At 45.6% G+C, this 22,947-nt stretch overlaps 1 long non-coding RNA gene across 1 annotated transcript in view; it reads right to left on the reverse strand.

Annotated features, from left to right (window-relative positions):
- LOC126480775 (uncharacterized) overlaps window positions 1–22,522 on the reverse strand; it is a 159,417-nt gene extending 136,895 nt beyond the window's left edge. Inside the window, exon 1 of the long non-coding RNA XR_007587465.1 lies at window positions 22,308–22,522. This is a non-coding gene — a long non-coding RNA (uncharacterized LOC126480775). The remainder of the gene's footprint in view (window positions 1–22,307) is intronic.
- Between the last annotated feature and the right edge of the window lie 425 nt (window positions 22,523–22,947).

Genomic DNA, 22,947 nt, shown 5'->3' on the forward strand with positions numbered 1-22,947 from the left:
CACTGGGTTCGGCGGATACTTGTCAACAAATGTGGGGTCCTGCCCACTCTATGCTCATATGGTACCTAAAGGATGCTGCGTTCTCGGAATGCTGTAAAACAATTCAAGCAAATAACATTAATAGTTTTATTTCAATAAAGCAGATTTGACAATACTTAACTTTAATTTACAATGGTGTCGCAAGCGATGGGCGACATGCAAATAAGTAATGTTCTTTGCTATATACATGTTCATGTAAGCAGTAGATATCGATCACACGTCACTGCTATTGCAGTGCTCTCCTAGTACTGTGCGAATACTGAGCGGCCGAGGCTGGCAGCAGCGGCGCTTATATCCCCTTCGGCTAGAGGGCGCTGATGCGGTCCTTGTCGGCGTACTATTGGCTGAAGTCTTGTCACCGCCTTCTTTGCTCTTGCTATCTTCGTCTTCGTGCCAGTGCTTGTCGGCATACCGAAATCTCTTTATTTCTTCTCCGTCAACTTTAATTCCCTTTCCACATTTTTTCGTGCCTTCCTTCACAACTTGCTTAATGTACTCATTGAATAACACTGCTGATAGGCTACAACCTTTTCCCACTCCTTTCGCTCCACTCCTTCCTTATCATGCCCTTCGACTCTTACAACTGCTGTCTAGTTTCTGTAAAAGTTGTAAATAATTTTTCGCTCCCTGTATTCCCCCTCTGGTACATTCAGAAATTTAAAGAGTGTATTCTTGTCAACATTGTCAAAAGCTTCCTACAAATGCTATAAAGGTAGGTTTGCCTTTCCTTAACCTCTCTTCCAATATAAGTCGTAGTGCCAGTACTGCTTTACACGTTCCAACATTTCTACGGAATTCAAACTGATCGTCCCCAAGGTTGGCTTCTACCAGTTTTTCCATTCTTTTGTAAATAGTTTGTGTCAGTATTTTGCAACAATGACTTATTAAACTGATAGTTCGGTAATATTCACTTGTGTCAGCATCTACTTTCTTTGAAACCGGATTTATACATTCTTCTTGAAGTTTGAGAGTATTCTCTCTGTCTTTTATATGATGGACACCAGATGGAATAGTTTGGTCATTGTTGTCTCCCCCAAGAATACCAGCAATTCTGAGGGAATGTTGTGTACCCCAGGGGCCTTGTTTCGGCTTAGGTCTTGCAGTGCTGCGTCAAATTCTTGTCACAGTATCCTATCTCCTATATGGCATCTCATTTCATCTGCGTCCTCTTCCCTTTCAATTAAATTGCCTTCAAGTTCATTTCTCTAGTACAGTACATCTATATATTCCTTCCATCTTTCAGTTTTCCCTTTTTTGCTTAGGATTGGTTTTCCATCTGTGCTCACGATATTCACACAGCTGCTTCTCTCTTCTCCAAAGGCCTCTTTCATTTTCCTGTAGACGATATCTATCTAGGATATCTATATATGATATTAAATCCTTACATTTGTCTTCCAGCCACTGCTGCTTAGCTACTTTGCACTTTCTTCCAATCATTTTTTAGACATTTTTATCTCCTTTCGTCTGCTTTATTTGCTGCATTTTTATATCTTCTCTTTTCACCAATCAAATTCTATATCTCTTGTCATATCCAAGGATTTCTACTAGGCCATACTTTTTAATCTATTTGTTACTCCGCTGCCTTCACTTTTTCATCTCTCAAAGCTACTCATTCGTCTTCTGTTGCATTCCTCTGCTCTGTTTTAGTCAATCGTTGTCCAATGTTCCCTTTGGAAGTATCAGCAACCTCTGGTTCTTTCAGCTTATCCATATCCTATTTCCTTAATTTCCTACCTTTCTGCAATTTTTTCACTTTTAATCTACACTTTATGGCCAGACACCACATCTGCCCCTGCAAATGTCTTACAGTTTAAAATGTGGTTCCGAAATCTCCGTCTTACCATTATATAATCAGTCTGAAAGTGTCTCCAGCTCTCTTCCACGTACACAGCCTTCTTTCATGATTGCTAAAGCAACTGTTACCGGTGATTAAATTAAGCTGCGTGCAAAATTCTACCAAGCACCTTAGTCTTACGTTCCTTTCCTCCAGTCCATATTCTCCTATTATTTTTGCTTCTCTTCTTTTTCCTACTACCGTATTCCACTCCCCAATCACGATTGTGTTCTCCTCTGCCTTAACTGCCAGAGTAATTTATTTTATCTCATCATACGTTCTTTCTGTCATCAGTGCGGCTTTAGTTGGCATATAAACGTGTACTGATGTGGTCGGCGTGGGCTTGGTGTCTGTCTTGGTTACGATAATGCCTTCACTATGCACTTCGTAGTAGCTTAGAAGCATTCCTATTTTGTTATTCATTATTAGTCGTACTCCTGCATTTAATTTTTGTGTTTGTAATCATGTACTCACCTGACCAGGAGTACTGTTCTTCCTGCCACCGAGCTTCACTAATACCCACTACAGCTAAAATCAGCATATCCATGTCTCTTTTTAAATTTTCTAATGTATCTGCCCGATTAAGGGCTCTCACATTCCACAGTCTGCTACAGAGAATTCTGGTTTTGTTTTTCCCAATGACGACATCCTCCAGAGTAGTCTCCGCACGGAGATCATAATGGGTAACTGTTTTACCTCCGGACTATTCTACTCAAAAGGGTACCATCATCATTTAACCTCAAAATAGAGCTGCATGTCCTCCGGAAAAATAACAGCTGTAGTTTTCCCTGGCTTTTAGCCGTTTGTAGTAGCAGCACAGTAAGGCCATGTTAGATGATGTTAGAAGAACAGATCGGACTGCTGTCGCTGCAACTACTGCACTTCTTCAGCAACCACAGGTTAATTCTGACCTCTCTCCAGCCACGCCTCCGTTTTGGTTGTATCTGCAGTACGGTGTCCTGAAATTTGCACCCAGTGAAGTTCGCACTCAGAAAAGGTCGAGGGAAGGTCCTCTAATCTCTCCGTCCGATCTCCGCCCGGCACGCAGAATCGCCGCTCGGCAGGTAGGAGAGCCGAAGGCCTTATTTTACGGCAATGTGTGGCCGCAATAGTGTTGCCAGCAACATTGCTGCAACGCGTCAATGCCCAGGCCATATCCGTTTCAGTTCTTGTCTGTATGTGTTTGGCTTTAGCTCTCAGCCTCGATTCTTCTTCCTCAGCCGACAGTGCTGCTGTGTCATGTCACGTGAAACAGCATTATTTCGTTCCTGGAGATTAGAGTCGTCTAATGAATTACACGAACAACCGCTCCAATAATACAGAAGCAGCTATAGGTATGTAAAATTGGGCAAACTAGACAACCAACGAGAAATCCATGAACGGGATAAATACATCTACAATTAGAGCGAAAGAAACAGGAAGTAATGTATACAAAGAGCGGATTCTGGAAAAGGACGTTCTCACTGCTATCGTTTTAGAAGATCTGCAGTACTGAACAGAAATTTTATTCTACATCGGTTATTAAGACGCCTGAACGTTTTTGAAGCTTCATCACGCGCTTTAAATGGGCATCAATTTGCAAACTGTTATTATTTTATTGTGATAGTAGTGTACATTACTTTCCACGCCCTATAACTCTGGTCTACTACTTTAATAAATTCTTTGAGCTCTTCCACCAAAGCGTAGCAAATGCCTTGTACCAAGAAGCATATGCGTGAGAAATGAACTTTAAAGATGTAAAATTTTTCAGTGCGTCGCGTCTGACAGCGCAAAAATGTGGAAGAAAAGACATTTTTAAACATTTACAACAAAGTTGCTATTTTATTATATAGTGTTGGTTGACTAGTTTCGGACTTCGCCCATTTTCAGAAGCCACTTCCTACACAGAACAAAATCTGTTAAGAGTGGATACGTTGTTGTAGAAAATAAAGGTATCACAAATAATATGATTCATAAGGTAACTATTCACATATTTTTAGGATGCGTTTGGTGTGGACAGTTCTATTTATGTCACCACGCTTGAAAGTACCTCAGATCTGCGTTAGAAGATGTCACAATTGTTCAGAAATGGTAACCCTAGTAATATACCCATAAGATGTGTGTAACTTTATACGTAGCAATATAGAGGATCTATGGGCATGACAAAAGGACCTGATAACTTGCCGAAGTTGAGAGAGGTAGCTGCATTTTCCACTAGAACATTCGTCTAAGCAGGGTAGTGCATGATGTTACGTATTACTCCAGAAGAGTGCAAGAGTGCCTTAGCAATGAATCACACTCGTGAATGAAAGAATGATAAAAAAAATTTATTATTACACACTTATTATACAAGGTGACAATTATTGAAATGCCCGCTAAACCCGCTAGTCAGAACAGGTAATTAGGACTGTGGAAAGAGTCAAATAGGTTGGGATCAGTTTCACCTTCTAATTGTAATTTATTGCAATCCAATAACACTTTTACAACCAAAGCGGCACATAGCCCGACCTTTACCGAATGCAACTCTTTCACGGCTGAAGGCCTCCAAACAAGAAATCTTAACAAATCAACAAGATTAAAATCCAATTAAGATAGCAATAAAGAAATTATTTTAAAAAAAAAAACATCACAGCAAAGTCGATAGAACAAACATATGCAAGGTGCAATACAAATGGCTGAAGGCCACAATTAAGTTTCAAAATTTTAGAATATATTACCATAGACTTTTAAAGGCTAAAAAATGGTTTAAAAACAAGAAAGCTTAAAAATCAACAAGATAAAAACGCAATTAAAGAGACAAATAAAATAAAAACAAAAACATATCACGGCAAGTGGAAAGCCTCAAGGCAAAGCAAATAGAACAACATATGCAAGGTGCAATACCAATGACTGAAGGCCACAATTAAGTTTCAAAATTTTTAAATATATCGATAATCTTTTAAAGGCAGAAGGCCCCAATGTTAAAGCTTGAAAGGTAACTTTAAGAATTAATTTTGTAAATTTAAAAAAAAAATAATAAATTTTAAGTAGCTGAAAACAGACAGTTAAACACCGGTGGCAATCAGAAGCCTCCAGGGAGGTCGATCTGCCCTCGCCCACTTAGGCGAGACAGGTGGTGAGCCCAACTACACTTGATCCGTCGGAACCCAACCAGGGAACAGCCACGGACCGACTGACGCAACAACTTGCTTCCCATCAATCAGTACATGAGAACTCAAACAGAAGAGGTTACAAACGTGATAACCTACAATGGAGTATGTATTAGCTGTCAAAATTACACACCATGTTGGACAGCGACAACGCGTGAGGAAAGGACGCTGCCTGAAATTACGTTAGTGGCCAGGGCAGGTAACCGGAACACTAACGGCCACTAGGCAGAAAATTCAGCTGGTACACTTGAATTTGAAGTTAATGAGTATACTCAATTCCACTGCATGCCGGCTAAATTTCAGCAATAGAAACACTCTGTGTTGCTCACAGGAAAACCTCCCCAACGGCGAACCACCGAAGCGAACCACACAACATGAATGGACGTGGCTTGTGTAGTTGAAACCGCTACTCAACTTTGACGTCCTGGGTCGGTGAAGCACGAAGCTCGTAGCGTTTGGACAGCTCCACACACGCTCTGTGGAGGGACCGCCACCGGAACCAGCCGACTGCACCGCACGGAGATATGCTCCCTGGTCCGCACGAACCGACTAACTGCCCAGTGGCCGTCTGCGACTGCTGCTCCGTCGCGACTGCACTGCTGGTGCGTCTCCCACTCACTCCCAGACCCACGACGGCGGAAATACTGGCTCCGATCCGACCATGCAGAAGAAACACGCCCACTGGCTAAACGACAACCTTGCACCAGAAAAGGACTGGCAGCCCTAACTCGCGACCCGAACTGTCCTGCTGGCACCTTCCAACTGACTGCACGACAGGCCACAACCAGTAAGTAATAGCAATCGAGCAAAGATACTGCGAGAGGGGATATATCGATACGCGCTGCTAACTCCGGTCGGCTGGTGTGGCCGAGCGGTTCTAGATGCTTCAGTCCGGAACCGCGCGACTGCTACGGTCGCAGGTTCGAATCCTGCCTCGGGCGTCGATGTGTGTGATGTCCTTAGTTAGGTTAAATAGTTCTAAGTTCTAGGGGACTGATGAACTCAGATGTAAGTCCCATAGTGCTCAGAGCCATTTTTTTTAGATAAAAAATGTTGAGTCACTGTGCTATCGTCTCCGGTAACCAGAATTAAAACGCCTTACTTCGTGCTATATACAAGGGTCACTCCAAAAGAAAAAGTTTTACAGTGTGTAGATACATCCTTTATGAATAATATTTTCATTTCCCCACATAATTTCCATCCCTCTCAACTGCCTTACGCCATCTTGGAACCAGCGCCTGTATACCCGCACGGTAAAATTCTGGAGCAACCAGTTGGAGCCACTGTTTGGCAGCGTGCACAAGGGAGTTATCTCTTCAAACCTTGTTCCACGAAGAGAGTCTTTCGGTTTCTCAAAGAGATGATAGTCACATGGAGCCAGGTAAGGACTGTAAGGCGGGTGTTTCACTGTTGTCCATCCTAGTTTTGTGATCGCTTCCATGGTTTCTTGACTGACATGTGGCCGTGCATTGTCGTGCAACAGCAAAACATCCTGCTTTTGCCGATGTGGTCGAACACGACTCAGTCGAGCTTGAAGTTTCTTCAGTGTCGTCACATATGCATCAGAATTTATAGAGGTTCGACTTGGCATGACGTCCACAAGCAAGAGTAGTTCGGAATCGAAAAACAACTTTTCCAGCAGAAGGTGCGGTTTTGAATTTTTTTTCTTGGGTGAATTTGCATGATGCCACTCCATTGATTGCCTCTTCGTCTCTGGTGAAAAATGATGGAGCCACGTTTCATCGCCTGTCACAGTTCTTCCAAGAAATTCATCTCCACCATTCTCGTACTGTTCCAAAAGTTCGCTGTATACCGTTTTTCTTGTTTCTTTGTGAGACACTGTCAACATCGTGGGAACTCACCTGGAACAAACCTCTTTTAACGCCAACACTTTCAGTATTCTGCAAACACTTACTTCCCCTATCCCAACGTAGCGTGACAATTCGTTCACTGTGATGTGTCTGTCAGCAGTCACCAATTCGTTAACTCTCTGCACATTGTCTGGAGTGTGTGCAGTACGAGGCCTGCCACTGCGAGGACAATCCTCAATATTGCCGTGCCCGCTTTTATCACGTAACCTGCTTGCCCACTGACTAAATGTACTGCGATCGACAGCAGCATCTCCAGACATCTTTTTCAAGCTCTTTTGGATGTTTCCCACTGTCTCGTTTTCACAGCACAGGAATTCTATGACAGCACGTTGCTTCTGACGAACGTCAAGTACAGCAGCTATCTTGAAGACATACTGTGACGACGCCACTCACGGGAACAAGTTGAACTAAGTTTGAAAACAAGCGGGAAGGATGTATCTACACACTGTAAAACTTTCACACATGCAGAATGAAAACTGTATTTTTACAAAGATAGTGTGCATTTCTTTTGTAGTGACCCTCGTACGTATAGATACGGAATCTGTAAGAGTATATGCCATAGTGCAAGCTTATTTTTCTATTTGAAAGTAATTTCATTGCTCTGCCGCAAGTTTTGGAGTCATTGTGTAAGGTTACAACGATTTTGCCCCTTACATGAGTCCATTTAACGTGACTATAATCACTTTGCGAGCACTTTAGGTCAATAAAAACGACTGACATCGGCGCAATAGCTTTGTAGGTAATTAGTTGTTGTTTGTTGGAGTAATACTATCGATTACAGTGTATGAAATGTCTGTGGAAACGCATCGGCACGCTGAGTGTGCAATACAGGGAGAATTAATGCGATTTTGTAACTATATGATTTTGTGTAAATGCATTGTATGCGAGGCACCGGGGACAGCGCCTGGCCAGCGGCCGGAGGCTGCAGCTCCATGGGCTGCAGTTGGGCGCTACGAAAGGAACGGCCTGGGAAGCCCCGTGATCCGCTCTGCCGCGTCTCAGCGGCGGCCGCTAGCCCCTGCGGGCTTTCAAACAATAATGAATGAAATGAGTGGCCCTCAACCACGCACCCTCCGCCTCAGAGTTGCAATATTAAAAGTTTTGGCTAGTTTCGTTGTCAAGGGGTTGGGATACGTAGTTGCCGCATTACAAGCCAAATACTGCTGAGTCTACAGTACACAATATGAACAGACACATGAATCGAATGGTCGAAGGTTCCTATCAATCAGCAATTGCGAATTAATCTAGAAATTTATAAATGAAAGATTGCAATTAAATAAAATCTGCAGGTACTATCTTAATGACTTTAAATGTTGAGTACGATAGTAGAAGTACTTTTGAGAATGGGGTATATTTCTACAAAACACCTATTGGTATCGATGGTCCAGCAATTAAATAAAATATAAGTTGAATAACAGGGAAACAATAGATTCCTACTGCACGTAATTAGTTGTGAACAACAACATAGCTTGCGAAATATTCACTTCTAAACGCACGTCTTCACTGCAGAAGCCACGGAAATCACATAAGAGCAATGGTCGGCACTCCGAAATACTTCTATCTCTCGCGATCACGCGCAAACTGCTCCACTGCAAGTCTTTGCCGCGACTGTGCGTCCGCCGCGCCGCCCAGCACTTTCCGTGCGTGTCCTGTCCCGTACTGCCGAACTGTCCGTCGTCCTCTCCGGAGACGATGCTCCCATCCAGTCTCCCCATTCACGAGCGCTGTGATTGGCTAGACAGCTCGCGCCATGTCTTCACACCAACGGACCCACACACATATTTAAGCACATACGAAATACTGGACTTACATTTAACTACTTGAAATTAAATAAATATTCCTACGGCTGGACCACAAACACGCTCTAACACACATTATTAAATACATAAACAATTAAATAAACATATATCAAAAGAAAAGGAGCAAAAGGTAGGCCAGGAGCCTAAGGTCTCTGTGCTTTCTAAAACACAGTAAACAATTGACCAGTTTATTCATCAATAATATATGTCGGATATTAACAAAGACATAGATGAATCAATATTTTTATAAGCATGCTGCTACCGTTTTTTCGTGTAACTGTGGAGTACGTATGACCTGACGCGATCGATAGCAATCGGCCACTTTGACCTCCAATAACTCATGTACTATTTAAGTTACATGCCTGTAATTCATACCAATTTAGGTTTACACTAATAGCTTTCTAAAGACACGGCGATCGACAAAATCGAATGAAGCGTTTATATTTTGGAAATTCGTTGCTGGGTGTTACTTGTATAATTTACCGTTGGATACGAAACTTTAAACTAATAAAGATATTGATGATCTGATTACACCATCAGAGTTGTCATGCAAATAATAGTAATGTACATGTTTCTTTTTGAAGTATCATGATTCATCTGGCTACTATTAATTTCTACATGAACTGTAAAATGTCTGCTATTATGGTTTCACAAAATCCGCCATCTTTGGCACTCCCGGCATAGACATCTCCTTCATCGACACAAAGCACCGTCCTCGTCACAGCGGAATTCCCAGCCACGCGGCTGGACCATACGCTGGGGCTACGCCCCTCGTCCGGCTAATGTTTGGCACCACGTGTTTGCTAACGAGTTCGGCCCTGCCGCGCGGCTCGAGCGGTGAACGCCAACTCTCAACTTAGAACATTTCCAGGGCGCCGCAACTCGCCCGTTACGTCACACCCCTCAATCACGGGCGTCTCCACGTGTGTAGCCTCAAGTGTTTACAAAAGCAGGAGTCTCTGTTCGTTCCGACGGGAAAATTTTGCGGGGAAATTTGAAGTGGCCCCTTAGGAAAAAAAAATCCGGAAAATTTGTTGTTGTACGCAGCTGTAGATCTTCCCAGTTGGCTTGGGCGGAGTTTACTCGTGAATTTTGGTAGAAAGGGAAGAATTGTGGAAAATAGCTCGATTCCCAGGCCGTACATTGGTCGGCACTGGGAAACTGGGTATTTTGAGCGTTTCTAGGGATGTTATTGGCTCGGTAAAGTTTCCCAGAAGCAGAACACACAGATCCTCGTCGCCCTTCAGGCAACAGTCCAGCAGTCGCTCCCCTCTGCGACTTCCTCAGTAGTATCGACACCCCATCATGAATAGACGACCAAATATTCAAGGCCTGACAATGTGCGTCTTTAACGCAGACGGCATTGTTAATCAAGAGGTCGAGTTCCGAGAACTCATGAAGGAGTTCTCCATCGACATATGCATGATGGGGGAAACCCACCTAAAGCCGGGAGTAAAAGCGACAGTTCCCAACTACATTAGCTACCGTAAAGACAGGCCAACCCAAGGCGGAGGAGTGGCCATATATGTAAAAAGAGGGATCCCCCACCACCAGGTATTCTTACCAGCTACCAACAAAATCGAAGCAGTGGCGGTGGAAGTAACCACTGCCACTGGACCCCTAACAATTGTTACAGTCTACCGACCCCCACACGACGAGATAGATGAGGGAGACATAGCTGCTCTAGGGCAAATTGAAGGCAAACTCATAATAGGGGGAGACTTCAATGCCAAACATCCCGATTGGAATTCTAGAGTAACCTCCAGAGCAGGCGCCAAACTGCAACAACTAGCGCGCGCCCACCACTTCGAAACATGGGGCCCAGTCGAGCCCACACATTTTCCGAAAAAGGAAGCAGGCCCGATGTGTTAGACATAGCTCTCACCAGGAGGATCGCAGGGTTCGTGGCCGCAAGGACAATCAACAGAATGTCCTCCGACCACAACCCAGTGATTCTGGAGGTCGACGTGGGAGAATGGGTAGCACTCCCACGGTACCAGACGTCGTACAAACGAACAGACTGGGAGCGATACCAAGAAACTGTCGCCTCTGATATCGCTCGCGCTCCGCCACCCACTGCGGAAACAGTAGAACAAGCGCTACAAGACCTAACAGGCACCATCTTGCAGGCAGCGGAAGAAGCCACCCCTCCACAAAGGGATGGCCCACCGCCGCAAATACAGCTCCCGGAACACTTCCTAGCTCAAATTCGACACAAGAACAGAGTGGCAAAAGAGTGGAAGATCACCAGAAATCAGGCCACCAGGAGGCTGCTCAATCGTCTACAGAGAGAGCTGAAGGTAGCGCTCAATGAGCACAGAAACCAGCAATGGCAAAACCGCCTCACATCTCTCAAAGTAGACGATCATACACTATGGCAAGCGACCAAACAGTTTACAAAACGACGCGCTAGGATGCCGCCACTGCATGGCGAGCGGGGACTGGTCTACAGCCATGCTGGAAAGGCCAACGCCCTCGCCGACTCCTTTGAGAAGCAGTTCCAAGCGGCAGAACCCCAGGATGAAGAACATGAAGAGGTAGTCAGTCGTCAACTGGCCGTCTTCCTCAATGCCGAGGAGGACCCAGAGGACGAACCCATACTTTTTGCCCCCGAGGACGTGGCAAGAGTAATCAGGTCCCTCCCTACAAAAAAGGCGCCAGGGCACGACAGTGTCACAAATCAGTTAGTCAAAAAACTCCCTCCCACAGCGATCACACACCTCGCGAACGTCCTCAACGAGATTACTCGTTCCCGTGTTTTCCCAGCTTGCTGGAAACATGCGGAAGTGGTCGCGATACACAAACCAGGGAAAGACCCTCTATTCCCGCAGCACTACAGGCCGATTAGCCTCTTGCCAACACTCAGCAAGATCTATGAGCGCCTCCTGCTAAGACCCATACAACAACATATTACCAGAGAGCAAATTCTGCCGGATTTCCAATTTGGGTTCCGGCAGAACCACTCTGCCCCACAACAGGTCATGAGAATGGTTGAAGCAGCCACAGAGGGCTTCAACCACAGAGGCTACTGCGGGATAGTGCTACTAGACGTAGCCAAAGCCTTTGATTCAGTCTGGCATAGAGGGCTACTCTACAAGTTGTACACACAAGGGTTTCACGGGAGCATAGTTCAGCTCATTAAGAGCTATCTCACGAATAGGACTTTCTCCGTCAAAGTAGAAACTGCCACCTCCACCAGAAGGCGTATTCGTGCCGGGGTGCCACAGGGATCGGTCCTGGGGCCCGTATTGTACAGTTTGTACACTGCGGATACTCCGACGGCCCCCCTGGTGCACACTGCACAATACGCTGACGATACAGCCTTCTACACGAGAAATGCGAACAAGGACCTGGTCATCCGTAGGCTACAAAGGGTTTTAGATGACACAGAAACTTGGGCCCGTCGCTGGCGCATCACGATCAACTCCGAGAAGACGCAGGCAATGCTGATTACCCGCAGGCTCGGAAGGCGCGAACCTCCTCAACGTCCCCCCCTCCACCTTCACCTAAATGGAATCCAACTCCCCTGGCGCAGAACCGCCAAGTACCTTGGCGTAACCTTGGACTCTCGTCTTACGTGGAAACCCCACATAGACGAGGTCCACAGGAAGGTCTGCGCCAGAATGTCCATTCTATACCCTATCCTGAACACAAACAGCTCCCTTCCCTTCCCAGTAGCAGTAAATGTTTATCAGGCCCTGATCCGGCCAGTAATGGAGTATGCGTGCCCTGTCTGGGGATACGCGGCAAAGCAGCACCTGGACAAACTTCAGAGGCTGCAGAACCGCGCCCTCAGAAGGGCACTGCGCCTACCTCTTGGATTCCCCACAGACGACCTGCACGCCGCAGCCGAAATCCCACTCCTGAGAGAGCGTTTCCAGGATCTGGCAAGGGCCTTCTATGAGGGTTCTTCCAGATCCGAAAACGCGCTCATCCACTCCCTAGGTCGGTATGACATGTCCCGCGATAAGCATAAGCGCCCTATGACGATCTTCGACGATTAAGTCGAAGAGAAAATCCCAAAACCCAATCCCTAATCCAGTTCCTTCCCATATAACACCAATCTTTTCGCCTACTTCAGGCAAGTACTAGACTCACTCACAACAAACATCACAAGTCACAGACACCAAAAAACTATAGAAAAATCACACACACACGTTCACAGGGGAGTAAAAGCCGAAAGGCTACAAACTCCCCCATACACACTTCCCCAAAGAGGGGAAAGTAAAAGATGTGAGCAGCAGCGGTAAAGTTTTGGTGGGGAAAACAGAGGCTGAGCGATCTTGCTCGACACTCTGCAGTGGTCTTCCGTCTTGGGCTTTCGTTCTGAGTGGACGTTAGCCGAGTCAGCTCTTTGCCGATGGGAAGACTGTCGCAATTTGAGAAGTTTACGGACAGCAGTCTGTTGTCCAAGTACTGTAGGAGTGTAATTTCCGAAGCGCCGCACCCGGACTCCATGGTCGCGCCGTCGCACACCCGAGACCGCAGCCACAGCAGCCAGCAGTACGGTGAGATCGCTCCCGCTTTGGCCTGCGTTACGAGTAGCGTTAAATTGCTGGATCACGTGCAACTGCTGTTTTCATTGAGGGTTCACGATACTTTGGGGTGTAGTGATTCTTCTCATTTTACGTTTTGTGTCGATGTCAGTCGGTCAGCCAATTTATAAGAGATCGCATTTTGTACTGATTTTGACACAGTTCTCTGCCAATCCCAGATATGGGGGGTAGTTTGTAAATGGTTTATTTGTTTTTTTTTTCAGCACTGATCTGAAGTTAATAATAAATTTATTGTGATTCAGTACAGCTTTTACTTTCAGTAATTTGATCCTGAATTCACCCTTTTGCTTTATATTATTTCTGTGTAATTGTCTGATATCATTGAACCCCCAAAGTGTTCGTTATGGTTCATGTTTGGAATTGAAAATAGGTGTGATTTATCGTCAACACTACCACCGCAGATTAATTAGGGGTGACAGGGCGACATTGAAATCTAGCGTTATCCATTCTTGCGTACATTTCCACTCCCGATTTCTCTGTAAGTTGTTTGCCAGGGGCGAACACGCGCAAAAGCCAGACAAGCAATAGATGGGGTGTTAGAATTGTTATCCTCATAGGTGAGGACGGTACCTAGGTCATGCCGCAATTCGTGGTACAAGAAGCGAAACAAGGCACCGATTTCGGCTCAGTCTTAAAATGCTGAAGAGTGTAATCACTAGTGGGTGGCGACAAAAATTTGTTTACTTTTTACCATAGTTGGTTCAAACGGTACCCAACAGCGACCACTTTGGGACTAAGTTGCGCATGATAATTAATATACAATTATTTTAAAATAATAGGCCTAATAAATTTTCTATTAGCTAGAGATTTTGCCGAGCTTATGTAACGCCATATTTGTCCAGTAAATGTTGACAATTATCTATGCTAAACCGAAACTTTCAAAATGGAATTTGATAACGGAAGTATGCTGATTTTACTGGTTTTTCCTGCTGCGTGGAACTGATTTCAGTGCTACACAAGGATTTTATACAAGTTGGATCACTGAATGGGTACTGATGATGCACTATATAAACTCGTTTTCAAAAGCATTAGCAGGATCTAGACCAAATTGATCCATTGTTGCTGACGGAAACTAAGTCGTCCAACTGAACCACGAGGCAATCCCTAATTTACACGGAATCGAGCGAACTAAAAGAACCGCGAGGCAGAAGTGAAAGGAAGTGGAGAGCGGAGAGTGAATTGCAGAAGGAAACGTGGTGGTGTGCGCTTTGTATGATCTCACCTGGCCCACCTCAAGCCAGTATAGTTCCGATGATACGAGTCGGACATCATCTAGAACACAGAGTGGTGTGGATTCACAGACTAAATTAGCATTTTCATGAACTGCTAACCCAAATATGAATGACGATCAACACGTGATTCTTGTATATATTTTCTCTAAATGCAGTTAACCTTTGATGCGAATACACTACCATTCCACACGGTGCTTCAGTAAGAGCGTGCAAAAATTTAACAGGACATAGAGGATGCTCCACTGAACAATTTGAGGTAGGGAACTTGGAGTCGGAGACGCCAGCTTAAGGAGATAATAAGAATAAAATAACATTACTGTGTCTTTTTTTTATTTACATTAGATAAAATTAACTGCAAATACCATCATTGACACAATGAGCGTACCATTTATACTGTGTCGTAGAAACTGTGTCGAAACTGACGGCCATCGACCTCAATGGAAGCATGACATCGGCGAATAAGGTTATGTAGCACCCTGACCAATATCCCTGGTGTGTTTCGAATCACATCACAGCCAGCTACAATGCTGTCAACTAATTCCATCTCCGTATCTACTGGGGCCTCGTACACAAGCGACTTTAGATATCCCCATAGGTACTAAGTAAGGGGATTCAAGTCACCTCGCACGCCATGGAATAAGTAAGACCTCCTCTTCCAATCCAGCGACCAAGAAATGCATTACTGAGATGGTGGCGGACATCCACACCAATGTGAGGCGGTGCACCGTCATGTTGTATTCACATCCTCTCGCGAACAGCCAATGGTACGTTCTCCAACAACTCAGGTAGAGCCCTTTGCGCGCCCTCAAGTACAGGTGACCATTCAGACTTCCTAGTAATCAGGCTCGTCCTCCTTGTTGTCTTGCAGATTATGAAGAACGTACATGTAATTAAACAGCACAATATGTGTAAACTTGTACGCATGTTAGTTGTAAATAAGCTGGAAAACAGTAATGCTAGAAAAAGTGGTAAACAAGTTTACTTCCAGATCTCCTTAAGCTGGCCTTCCGATCCCAGGTTCCCTACCTCAAATTATACAGTGGAGCATTGTCAATGTACTGTTACATTTTTACTCGCCCTTACAGAAACACCCTGTGTAGTTAAAGAAACGCTACTGTAGAGCTGTTAACTCGGAAACCTAAAAGCGAGTATGATTCCACATCAATCAGGGACTCTGATTCACCCCATACGCCTGAAATGTTCTCTAGATTAATAAGAACTTTTTTTGCGGCCTTCCACGTGGTTGGAATGCTATCCCACTGTGGTCGGCTCTAGAGGCAGGCTGTGTGTATTGATAATGATACAATCTGCTAAGGTGGGTTATCTTATGTCAAAATGCTCATTCTAATTGTTTGGGAGGGTAATTGCACCATACGTTAAAGAGCTCTGTTAGGTTAGCTGCTTTGGCTGAGGATAAGTCTGGAGTGAAATCACTGAAAGATGCGGTCGACGCCGAGGAATACTAACACGGTTTGACTGCGGCGAGGCTGAAATTGTTTAAAGCGACGTTAATGGTTGAGGTGGTCAACTCTTCTGAGACCTGCCGGCCGGAGTGGCCGAGCGGTTCTAGGCGCTACAGTCTGGAACTGCGCGACCGCTGCGGTTGCAGATTCGAATTCTGCCTCGGGCATGGATGTGTGTGATATCCTTAGTTAAGTTTAAGTAGTTCTGTTGTAGGGGACTGATGACCTCAGTAGTTAAGTCCCATAGTGCTCAGAGCCATTTTTCTTCTGAGACCGCAGGGGTCAGCGACCAAATGGACCCGTATTGAATCAGACTCAACACTGCCGCTGTGCTGCATTTTCCAAACACTTGCTCGGCAACAATGGAATCTTCGGATGCTTGAGCTACACCGAGGGATTCCAATCCAGCTACCGAGAAGTTGCGATACAGGTAAGAGTGTTCGAAATCGAGTGGTCCGCACCGACCCGCCAACGCTGGGGGTGGGAACACACGAACTGCCGACGCAGACTACGCCAGTGTACTTCTCATATCCAAGCACAGGACGGCTGTTGGTGTGCTTGAAATTCAAGCCTCGAGCCCACAGCACGAGAATTCTTTGCGTGATGAGCAGTCAACGAATTCCTAAGTGTAGAGGTGGGTGGCGTACTGGAAACATCCAACGATTCCAGGTTTCACAACAGTCACTAAGTGACTGACGGTGACCAGGAAAGAAGGAAATACAAATACAAAAGGAAATACAAATACAAAAGGAAATACAAATACTTTCAGAAACGACTTCCTGACACTTAAATCAATACTCGATGTTAACAAATTTCTCTTCTTGAGAAACGCTTTCCTTGCCATTGCCAGTTTACATTTTATATCCTCTCTACATCGACCATCATCAGTTATTTTGCTCCCCACATAGCAAAACTCCTTTACAACTTTAAGTGTCTCATTTCCTAATCTAATTCCCTCAGCATCACCCGACTTAATTCGACTACATTCCATTATCCTCGTTTTGCTATTGTTGATGTTCATCATATATCCTCCTTTCAAGATACTGCCCATTCGGTTCAACTGCTCTTCCAAGTCCTTTGCGGTCTCTGACAGAATTACAATGTCATCGGCGAACCTTAAAGTTTTTATTTCTTCTCCATGGATTTTACTACCTACTCAGAATTTTCCTTTTGTTTCCTTTACTGCTTGCTCAATATACAGATTGAATAACATCTGGGAGAGGCTACAACCCTGTCTCACTCCCTTCCCAACCACTGCTTCCCTTTCATGCCCCCCGACTCTTATAACTGCCATCTGGTTTCTGTACAAATTGTAAATAGCCTTTCGCTCCCTGTATTTTACCCCTGCCACCTTTAGAATTTGAAAGAGAGTATACCAGTCAACATTGTCAAAAGCTTTCTCTAAGGTACAAATTCTAGAAATGTAGGTTTGCCTTTCTGTATAACCGAAAATTAATGAATTCCTTTTAGTGCTCATATGGATGACCTCACAATTTTTATTATTTAGGGTCAATTGCCACTTTTCACACCCTACGGTTGTCTAAATTATTTTTCAAGTGATTTTGATCTTCTGTTGACTTTATGAGACGGTAAATGACAGGATCATCTGGAAATAATGGAAGATGGCTGCTCAGATTGTCTCCTAAACCATTACTAGAGTGCCGGCCGAGGTGGTCGAGCGGTTCTAGGCCCTACAGTCTGGAACCGCGCGACCGCTACGGTCGCAGGTTCGAATCCTGCCTCGGGCATGGATGTGTGTGATGTCCGTAGGTTAGTTAGGTTTAAGTAGTTCTAAGTTCTAGAGGACTGATGATCTCAGAAGTTGAGTCCCATAGTGCTCAGAGTTATTTGATTTGAACCATTACTAAACAGAGTGGTGGGCCTGCAACACTTCGTTGGGGAACGCCTGGTGTGACTTCCGTTTTGCTAGATGACTTTCCGCCATTAATGCAAACTGTGACCTTTCTGACAGAAAATCACAAGTTTAGTCGCACAACTGAGACGTTACTCCACAGGCACACAAATTAATATGTTATCATCTTGCTACTACATCACATTTTCATTTTTCGTCGACATGCTCCCATTTCTTTTGGTCATCAGATAAGTATGTTTTGAAAGGATTGTATCTTCAGCGAAAACAGTTTTCTTCTTTTCTCACCCAGGCATGTTTCAGTGGTGCTTCACCAACGTTAGTGGCTTCACTGTGTTTTTCTTACACTGAAGAAACAAGGAAGCTAGTGTAGCTGTCTAATATCGTGTAGAGCCCCCTCAAGCACACAGGAGAGCTGCAAGACGACGTGGCATGGTTTCGACTAATGTCTGAAGTACTGCTGGAGCGAAATGACACCATGAATTCTGCAGCTCTGTCCAAAAATCCATAACAATACGACAGGGTGGAGATCTCTTCAGAACAGCACGTTGCAAGGCATCCTAGATATACTGAATAATTTCATCTCTAGGGAGTTTGGTGGCCAGTGGAAGTGTTTAAATTCAGAAGTTTGTTCCTGGAGTCACTCTGTAGCAATTCTGGACGTGTGGGATGTCGCATTGTCCTTCTCGAATTCCCAAGTCCATCGGAATGCACAATCGACATGAATGGTTTCAGGTGATCAGACAGGATGCTTACGTACGTGTCACCTGTCAGAGTCGTATCTAGAGGTATCACTCCAACCGTACACGTCCCACACCATTACAGAGCCTCCACCAGCTTGAACAGTCCCTGCTGACATGCAGGGTCCATGGATTCGTGAGGTTGTCTCCATACTCGTACGTGTCCATCCGCTCGATACAATTTGAAACGGAACTCGTCCGAGGATGCCTGCTCGGACGAGTCCCGTTTCAAATTGTCAACAGTCCAATGGCAGTGTTGTGCAGTCATCAAGGGTATACGAGTGGTCTTTAGGCTCCGAAGACCCATATCGATGATGTTTCGTTGAATGGTTCGCACGCTGACACTTGTCAATGGCCCAGCACTGAAATCTGTAGCAATTTGCGGAAGGGTTGCAATTCTGTCACTCTGAACTTTTCTCTTCAGTCGTCGTTTGTCCCTTTCTTGAGAATCTTTTTCCGGACGCAGCGATGTCAGATATTTGATGTTTTACGAGATTCCTGATATTCGTGGTACACTCGTGAAATGGCCGAAGGGTAAAAATCCTCACTTCGTCGCTACCTCGGAGATGCTGTGTCCCATCGCTCGTGCGCCAACTCTAACACCACGTTGAAACTCAATTAATGCCGTTGTAGTAGCAGTAACTGATCTAAGAACTGCACCCGACACTTGTTGTCTTATATAGGCGTTGCCGACCGCAGCGTCGTATTCTGCCTGTTTATATATGTCTATATTTGAATCCATATGCCTATACCAGTTTCTTTGGCGCTTAAGTGTAATAGCACACACTAATGTTCAGGTAGCTGTCTGGCGTCTCGCAGTCTCTCCTCGAGGTCATCTGACACGGTCCGATCTAAAATAAATATCAGTTCAAAGATGCATCGATAACGGCCACCACCGCCTAGCTGACGGACCTTATCGACTGGTGTCTGCATACGCACCATGATCTCTGTTGTTTTATCCTCATGATCTGCACGAGAGACATACAACGGTGACAGCGTGATGGTCACACAGTCTTCTTCAAATACAGGTTCCCTCAGTTTCCCCAATATGGCTTCAACGTAGCTGCATGGTCTTTCTTCCAAGGAATCCGATGTAAGGTCTCCGAGCATTCAGATCACCGAAGTTAAGCGCTGTCGGGCTGGGCTGACGCTAGGATGGGTGACCGTCCTGTCTGCCGAGCGCTGTTGGCAAGGGGGGGGGGGGGGTGGACTCAGTCCTTGTGGGGCAAACTGAGGAGCTACTTGATTGAGAAATAGCGGTTCCGGTCTCGTAAACTGACATACGAGGTTTGTCCGGAAAATACTTGTAAAAGTTAAATAATGTCTTTATGTTACAAGTTGCAGTCACCGCCAGGTGGGACTACTGCTGTAATCAATCCCATCAACGCTCAGTTCGAGTCAGAGCACTCTGCGTGAAGGTGGGAGTGTGCGGCAGCTTGTTGACAGTTACCCTTTTTCACCTGGTGTCGGCATGGAGCTCTCTCTCTGATTGAGGAACAGCGCGTCAACATCAAGTTTCTTGCTAAGCTAGGCAAGAATGGCCGTGAGATTTTCGAGTGTTTGAAACAGGTTTACGGAGACAATTCTCTGAAGGAACCAACCGTGAACAAGTGGTTAAAAAGATTCCGGGATGGCCGAAAAGAAGTGAACGATGACCCTCGCCCAGGACGCCCGTCGAATTCGGGCTTGTGTTCTTAAAGATCGTAGATTGACAGTCAGAATGATTGCTGACGAGCTGTCAATCCCCAAAACAATCGTTCACGAAATCCTGACACAAAAACTTGAAATGAATAAATTGTGTGCGAAAATCGTACCGAAGCTCTTGACGCCAGAACAGAAAGCAAAGAGGGTTGAGTGCTGTGAGGATTGGTTGGAAGCAGAGGAACGAGGGGACTTTCTCAACCGAGTCATCACTGGAGACGAGTCCTGGTTTTACGAATTCGATGTGGAGCTCAAATCTCAAAGCAAGGAATGGAAAGTAGCAGGAGAACCGAGAACAAAAAAGTCGCGAAAATCAAGGTCCAATGTGAAAACAATGTTGATTGTTTTCTTTGATTCTAGGGGCATTGTTCACAAGGAATTTGTCCCTCTCGGCCAGAGAGTGAACGGAAATTTTTACGTTGAAGTTCTGACACGTCTCAGAGCTCGTGTGGTCCGAGTTCGACCGGAGTTGGCAAAAGAGGGTAGGTGGATCCTTCATCACGACAATGCGCCCGCTCACACGTCGCTCGTTGTGCGCGAGTTTTTGGCCCGAAGCTCAATCACCGTGACAGACCACCCGCCTTATTCAGCCGATTTAGCCCCGTGTGACTTCATGTTCCCGAAATGCAAAATGGTGCTTCGCGGGCGGCACTTGGGATATGTGGAAGCCATCAAGGCGGAAACGACACGGCAACTGAACCACATCACAACTGAAGACTTTCAGAAATGTTATCAACAGTGGAAACGGCGTTGGCAGAAGGGTATCGCGTCTCAGGGCGAGTACTTTGAAGGAGACCATATTGTAATACCTGAATAATTCTAAAATAAAGTTATTATTCAACTTTTATACGTATTTCGCGGACAAACCTAGTACGGCAGGGAAAGCGGAGTGCTGACCACATGCCCCTCCATATCCGTATCCAGTGACGCCTGTGGGCTGAGGATGACACGGCGGCCGGTCGGTACCGTCGGGCCTTCCTAGGCCTGTTTGGGCAGAGTTTAGCTTAGCTTTATGGGTTGTACTTTTTTTTTTAATCTTTATTAACCATCAATAATAATAATTATACATCATAACCCACTTCCTTATGTGATTAGTGGGTCTTACTTTCTAAGTGTTAGATACAATTAGCAGCTAATTACAATATATTGGGTTGTGAGCTACAGCTATACTCTAATTACAATGGGCAGCTATTCTTATTAGTTTTTAACTTCTAAGATTTTAACTAACTCTACTTCTACTACCATAGCCGGCCAGCGTGACCGTGCGGTCTAGGCGCTTCAGTCTGGAACCGCGTGACCGCTCCGGTCGCAGGTTCGAATCCTGCCTCGGGCATGGATGTGTGTGATGTCCTTAGGTTAGTTAGGTTTAAGTAGTTCTAAGTTCTAGGGGACTAATGACCACAGATGTTAAGTCCCATAGTGCTCAGAGCCATTTGAACCATTTTTTTCTACTACCTGCAGCGCCACAGATGTGTCAGAAATATATGTATAAACCTACTTTATTTCCCTGCCCATCGAGCTAATCCCGATGGGCGTGCCCCTGACACTGGGCAGGCCAGGATGTTATTCGTTGCAGGTTCCTAATTCTAGTTTACTAATCTAATTTCTACTAACTAGTTCTAACCTAAGTCAATTCCGGTGCATCGTCTAGTCCTTGATGTTTTTATTCCCCACTCCCCCTAATCCCGCACGTGGCGGATTCCAGACTGTGAAGGTCGGCCTGTCCACGCGCAGGCGGTATGGGAGTAGGGCGCGTGTTTATTGTAATCTGTGCTAATTAGTTTAATTCCCTCATGTATTCTTTTAGCACTTTCCGTGATACCTCGTCAGCTAGTTTATTTAGTGTTTGGAAGGCGTCTTGTTGTCTTATCAGGTGGTATGTATCATGGTCAGGTACTTGGTCACGTAGTGTGGAAGCAACATCATTGAAGAGGGGGCACTCGTAAATCACATGATCGGGAGTGCCCTCCGGTTCACCACATTCACACGCGGGTGTGGCCCGTTTCCCGAACCGACATAAGTATGTCGGGTAAGGCCCATGTCCAGTGAGAAAATTTTATTCGGTTGTACTTACATGTTGCGATCCTAGCATCGCGTCCCTGAATTCGACCTCTGTTGTGGTGGTTACTCAGCTACTGGTCCAGTACGACTGGCGGCACTGTTGCCGCCCGCGCTTCAGCTGGCCGCGTCCAGAGGCACGCACAGCCGCAGACCGGCTCCCTCCAGCCGCCTGGACGCGCGACCCGACCCTTCGCGTCCCGCCGGCAGCCTCCTGGAGCAGGTCGTCAGCTCTCCGATGAGCGGCGGCGGCTATCGACCGCCCCTCGCGCGCCGCTAGAGCCGAGATCCCGCTGGCCTGATTGGAATAGCTTTCTCTCGCCTGGGGCCGGCGCAACACGCCGCCGCCACTGACGCCGCACACACCAGAATAGACCAAGGCCCCGCGCTGTCCCGGGCCCCGCCCCTCACACATTGGCGCCCGTCCCTCACACTCTGCCGAGTTCCTCTTAAATCGCACAGCTCGCCGTCACAAGTGCAACACACCGAAGACGACATGTAACAGACGTCAAACAGATGTCATCCGTACTACATGCTCCGATGCTGTATCAGGTCCTACGATACGGTTTTAGGATGTATATCGGGTATTACAGTCCTGTCTGTCATGTATCAGGCACTTCGAAACGGCTCTGTAAGCTCAATGGCAGAGTGATTTT

The sequence above is a fragment of the Schistocerca serialis genome, chromosome 5 (assembly GCF_023864345.2).
Source record: "Schistocerca serialis cubense isolate TAMUIC-IGC-003099 chromosome 5, iqSchSeri2.2, whole genome shotgun sequence".
Lineage (NCBI taxonomy): Eukaryota > Metazoa > Arthropoda > Insecta > Orthoptera > Acrididae > Schistocerca > Schistocerca serialis.